Here is a 6,062-nt window from a genome sequence, read left to right as displayed (position 1 = left end):
GATGAGGGAGAGGGACTTGATCGGGGGAGGGGGAGGGAAATGGGAGGCGGTGGCGGGGAGGAGGCAGAAATCCTCAATAAATAAATAAATTTAAAAAAAAAGTGTTCCCATCACGCACCTGATATCATCCCACATCACAAAAACCCCAGAGAAGAGAACAAACCCCTATTCCAGAAAATTCTGACCTGTTCCTAGTGCCCCATCTGTTCCCCCCACTTCAGCTCCACTGTAACTCTCTTGAGTACACACTTAAGGTCTTTAATAAAACTCCCCAAATCCTTTTGTGGTCTCTGAATCTTTTCTCTGCTCATCACAAGAGCCGGAAATGCCAGGTTGAGGTATCAGTCAACTCCCCACCTCTCTCTCAGAGTCCCAACCTTTCACCAGCCAGGTGATGAGTTCATGCTGCTTCCCCTGAGGGTTAGATTTAGAGATAGAAATACACATGCCAATTCCCAGTTGTTCATCACTCACCAACTTCCTTGTTCTAAAAGGATACAGAGCTCTTTACTTCCAAACTCTGACGTCAAATCAGCCCTGCAGTCCTCTCTAAGGCCAGGGAAGCCATCGGAACCCTTGCTTTGATTGCCTCGCTTGGGATAAGCCCTGTGTGCATGTCTGAAACAAAAACACTGTTTTTAACAGACCTAGGGAGCAGTGTCTTTTAATGCAGTATAGAAACACACAAGAAAAGCAATGTTCCCTCGTGCATGGTAAGCACTCCTTCTAGAAGATCCATTTAGGAAGCACAGGGCTGAGCTCCAAGCTGGAAGTGGGTCTCTCTGCACTGCAGTAGACATTGCTGTCTCGGGAAACTCCCAGCTCTCTCGCTTACCAGAAAACCTTAAGGTATTCCTCATTTATACACTTTGTAACCAGGCTTGAACTTTAATGCGTTGCCACCCACACTGAGCATGCCCAGACCTCCACAGCTCCAACCTCCTCTCAGCGTGCGTTCAAGCCTCACGCTACTCCAGGGATCCTTGGGAACCGAACGCCAGGAATGCTTAATCAGGGTTGCCAAAGCGCATGGAGATGGTTGCTCAAAACTCATCGCATGAAAGCCGCTACTGGATGGAGAGGGAACGTCCGAGAACATAAAACTCACAGCAGACTAAGGAAAAGATTTAGATAAATTGCCTGTTGTAAGTTGTCTGCCTTTTCTAAAACAGTAGTCTGTTCCTAAGAGAATAACAACCAGAAATTCTAGATCAGCAAACACAGAAGTTACAAAAGTTTGAGCAGTGATCTGACCCACACACCCAGAAGAGACAGCATAGCCAGGCCAACCATTCATTTCTGCTTCCTAGCGTATCTGAGTAGGAGCTTTCGTGGTACATGCAGAGGGGGGTTGCCTAAAAGATCCGAATGCTAGGGCTCTGCTCACTTAACCTAAATCATCAATTACTATAGTATTTTTTAAAATCCCTTAAAATTTTCTGCATGGGACCCCAAGGGCATTTTGAAGGATATGGTACACTGGTTCTTGTCCATTTGCTAGAGAACCTGGCCTTTAATGAAACAGGGCTTGGGTTTCTACCTTCCTACAGACAGCTAACACAGTCAGCGAACCAACAGGTACTAGGGTAATTATTTTCCTTAAGAAATTTTTCAAAAGGAAAAACACTCAGCCTTAAATCTCAGGGGGGGAAAATTTTTGTTTGCTTACTATCAAAAGCATGAGTTCACCCAAAGGTAAAATCAGTGAATTGCCCATGCTTTGCTGGCCTGCTTACAGAAGAGTGTTTATAAAACATTTAATGCAGTGTTTTCTTGCCAATTAAGAGCGAGTGTAGGATTTACCCTTCAGTTTTAATAACTTTGCCTGACTCTCAGATACCAGCGATATGAGCCAAAGGGATTAAGGAAACCACAGGCTACGCATCCCTGCAGAGCTAGCTCACTGGAAAGTATCTTCGGGGGGGGGGGGGGGGTAAAAGGAAGTGGTATTAGGGCTTGACCGAGGGATTGGATGCATTGCCTCTCCATATAATCAGGTCCAAGTTGAAACGTGTTTGCATTTGCAGTGCCAAAGTCTGATTATGTGGCCGTTGCAGAGGTTCTGTGAGCTACCCAATATCCTTTACCAAAGCACTGTCTATCCAAACCAGATCAGAGGGGTTCGAGCAGACTGCTGGGTCTCAGGGTAAAGGTCTAAAGGGTTTGCAGTCAGCAGCCCTTCAAAGAAATTGAAAAGTTTGAGAGGCTTCCTCTCTCAGTTAGGTCTGAAAGCAAGGGAGACTCTATGAGCATTTCATTTCCAAGGAGCAGGAGTTTTGTGTGCGAATAACCTTGGGACCATGGAATCAAACACGTACCACTGGCAAGAACAAATAACCTGGACTCCACATAGGAAAGTTTACAGAAAAATGACACCAAGCTCAGTATTTAAAATATTGGGGACAAGACACAATCACAGAGTAAAGCATTGTTATGATGAGTCTTCAAAAGCCTTCCACGTCCTGCAGTTGCACCAGATACTGTGGCCCTTGGATTTTTCACAACTGAAATGTGGGCTGGTTTCACAGCCTGTCTGCTAAGAGTGGTCAGGGCACTGGCTGACCAAGAACAGGGCCCTGAGACATACAGCGGAAAGCCTATCGGTACTCATGCCCTATAAACCAACAGGCCTTCCTTGCCAGATTTTTAAAAAATATTTATTTATTTATTACAGTGTTCTGACTGCATGTATGCCTGCATGCCAGAAGAGGGTACCAGATCTCATTGTAGATGGTTGTGAGCCACCATGTAGTTGCTGAGAATTGAACTCAGGACCTCTGGAAAAGCAGTCAGTGTTTTTAACCTCTGAGCCATCTCCAGCCCCCCTCCTTGGAGGGATTAAGAGTCCCCTTTTTCATTAAGTTGTTGTATGGTGAAGGATATATACATGTGTATATGTTTATGAGGGTGAAGGATATATACATATGTATATGTTTATGAGGGTATATACAAATATGTCACTTCATGTGGAGGTTAGATTCATATCAGATGTTTCCCCTAATTGCTCTTTATCTTGCGTTTTGTGGCGGAGTCTCTCTCTAAAGCTAAAGATTACCAGTTCAACCAGGGTGGCTGGCCAATGAGCTCCAGGAATCCCCCTGCCTCTGCTTTTCCCAGTGCAGGAACAAGTCTCCCATGTCCCGTTCTTTTTTCTTCTTTACCTAGAACTAGAAACTTTGCCACCACACCACGTAGCAGCAAACTACAAAGTCAAACCATGGAATATACAAAAAAGAAAGTGATTAATTCATAACATCAGAAATCTGGAGAAATGAACAAAAATGGAATATGAGGAAGCTAGATTAAAATTGCATCAATTTGGGGACGCGTGCGAGCAAGGTCAGACGCAGGGAATCTTATACCTCACGGCTTAAGAAATGGCTTCGCTTTCAGAATATGCACTGCGCATGTCTCGTTTAAGTGCCCGAATCTTTGGTGAAGTGGCCAGGCCCACCGATTCAAAGTCCATGAAAGTGGTGAATATGTTCAGGGAGCAGCCCTTAGCCAAAAAGAAAGAGACTTACGACTGGTATCCAAATCACAACACGTATTTTGCACTCATGGGCACACTCCATTTCCTTGGCCTCTACAGAGATGAGCATCAGGATTTTAAGGATGAACAAAGACGTCTAAAGAAGCTCCGTGGAAAGGTGAAACCAAAGAAAGGAGAAGGGAAAAGAGCTACAAAAAAGAAATAGTACCAGCTTGTCAAGAAAGAAAATTTCTTCCTCAATGACTAAGAAAGTGTATCTCATTATCTTTTCATATATTAGAGCAACGTGACCTTCCTCAGTAGACACCAACCCTGTGTTCACATCCACTTCAGTTAAACTGTAACTGGTTTCTTGAAGATATTCTAATTCTTCAAAATTATACTTACTTTGGTTTTGTAATATGAAGTTTACCTAATTCTCTAATGGAATGAGTAAACTATTGTCTTGTGATTTGTTTAAGATGGGAATGAAATATTGTGATTTGTAAAAAATAAAAAATAAAAAAAAATAAAATTGCATCAATTTTTCTTCTTTTATTTTTATTAGATTTATTTGTGTGTGTGTGTGTGTCACATGCATGATGCCTGGTAACTACAGATGTCAGAAGATGCTGTTGGAGCCTCTGGATTGGAGTAATGGGTGATTGTATGAGACACCATATAGGGACTGGGTATCAACGCTGGGTCCTCTGCAAAAGCGACAAGTGTTGACAAGTGTTTTTAATCACTAAGCCGTCTTGCTAGCCCATTTTCTTTTTCTAAAGGCTTCTTAAAAATGTGTCTGTATGTTTGCTTGCATGTAGACTGCATGCATGGAAGAACATACATAAGCTGGACCTTGAGTTACAGACTGTTGTGAACCACCATATAGATGCTGGAACTGAATCCAGGTCCTCTGCAAGAGGAGTGAGCACTCTTAAGTGCTGGCCCACCCCTTCAGTCCCAGTTCACATCATGGCATAAGGATTCTGGAGCCCCTTGTCAGGTGAGGTGTGGTGGTGCATCCCAGCACTTAGAAAGACAGGGATAGAGGATGAGGAGCTCAAGGCTAACTGTGCTTATTGTGCAGATCTGAGTCTAGGCTGAGCTCTCTGAAAGCCAGCCCTGAAATAAGGGGAAGGAGGATGATGGACAGGAGGAGAGGGAAAAGGAGAAGCAGCAGCGGTTGTGGTTGTCATCCCAAAGTCAAAGAGGCCAAAGTGTCAATCAGACAGGACTGACCCACTCACCACAGGCAGCAAGCCCTCAGCGGACAAGAATTTAACTTGTTTAATGGATTTACTCCACAGCTTCTTAATAAAACTTCATCAGTGTCTGCTTTAGTCTTACTAAAATATGTAAATTCATATTTACAAGGTCAATACCATCTGAACAGTTAGTTGGTTAGGGTACAGTTCTGACTGAGTATTTACTTCTCATGTAAGAGTCCCTAAACTTGATCCAACACTGGGGGGGAAATCCCGTGGGATGAAAATGAAAACAACTCTGGGTTCAGAATTATGAAGTCAACATGATGAAGCCAAGAGTCCTGGTTATGGGAGGGAGGTCACACAAATGATTGTCTCCCTAAACGAAGGTCTGTTTCGAGTTGATGGTTAGGTTCACTAACGCAGAAAACTGATTTAGAGTTCTTCTCAATATTCTTTTAATTATCATGATTACCAGTAACCTTAAAAATGTTTCAAAGAGAACTGTCTGATTCAAGAGTACAGAATGAAGTGGGAATGCACACTAGTACTCCATAAGAAACTCCTCGAATCCGAAATATCTGAAATGGCTACCCAGAAAGACGCTGTTCAGATCAATTCCACGACTGGAGAGTGTACGCCACAGTCCAAAAGCAATAGGTAGACAGAGAAGTTAACAAAATCATATCAGTGAGTGCCTGGGTATTCCTCAGCACTGATGCTAAGTACTAGATTATAAAATTAAGACTATAGCATGGGCCAGATGCAGTGGTACACACCTTTAATCTCGGTACCAGTGAGGCAGGCGGAACTCTCTGAGTTTGCTGAATAATGAGAGTCTGCTGAGAGAGAGAGAGAGAGAGAGAGAGAGAGAGAGAGAGAGAGAGAGAGAGATAGCTCAATGGTTAAGAGCATGTACTGCTCTTCCAGAGGATCCAAAGTTTGGGTTGCAGCATCAGCATTAAACAGCTTGAACTGCTTGTAACTCCATTTCCGGGGGATCATAGCCTCTGCAGACACTGCACTCATGTGCACGCACACATACACACACACACACACACACACACACACACACACACATATACACAGATAAAAATTAAAAGTTAAAGTTTAAACTCAATTTAAAAATAAAACAAAAAGGGCTGGAGAGATGGCTCAGAGGTTAAGAGCACTGACTGCTCTTCCAGAGGTCCTGAGTTCGATTCCCAGCAGCCACATGGTGGCTCACAACCATCTGTAATGAGATCTGGTGCTCTCTTCTGGCCTGAAAGCATACATGGAGGCTGAACACTGTGTACATAATAAATAAATAAATCTTTTAAAATAAATAAATAAATAAATAAAACAAAAAATAGAGGGATTATTAAAGATAAAATTTTAAG

The 6,062-nt window shown here is 43.0% G+C and overlaps 1 pseudogene; it reads left to right on the top strand.

The window, feature by feature from the left end:
• The first annotated feature begins 3,326 nt into the window (after nucleotides 1–3,326).
• Nucleotides 3,327–3,953, top strand: LOC101991776 (annotated as a pseudogene).
• Nucleotides 3,954–6,062: the final 2,109 nt, after the last annotated feature.

This window comes from Microtus ochrogaster (genome assembly GCF_000317375.1).
Source record: "Microtus ochrogaster isolate Prairie Vole_2 chromosome 14 unlocalized genomic scaffold, MicOch1.0 chr14_random_2, whole genome shotgun sequence".
NCBI lineage: Eukaryota > Metazoa > Chordata > Mammalia > Rodentia > Cricetidae > Microtus > Microtus ochrogaster.
Note: the sequence above shows the minus strand (reverse complement) of the source record. Positions and strands in the feature narration are given on the sequence as shown.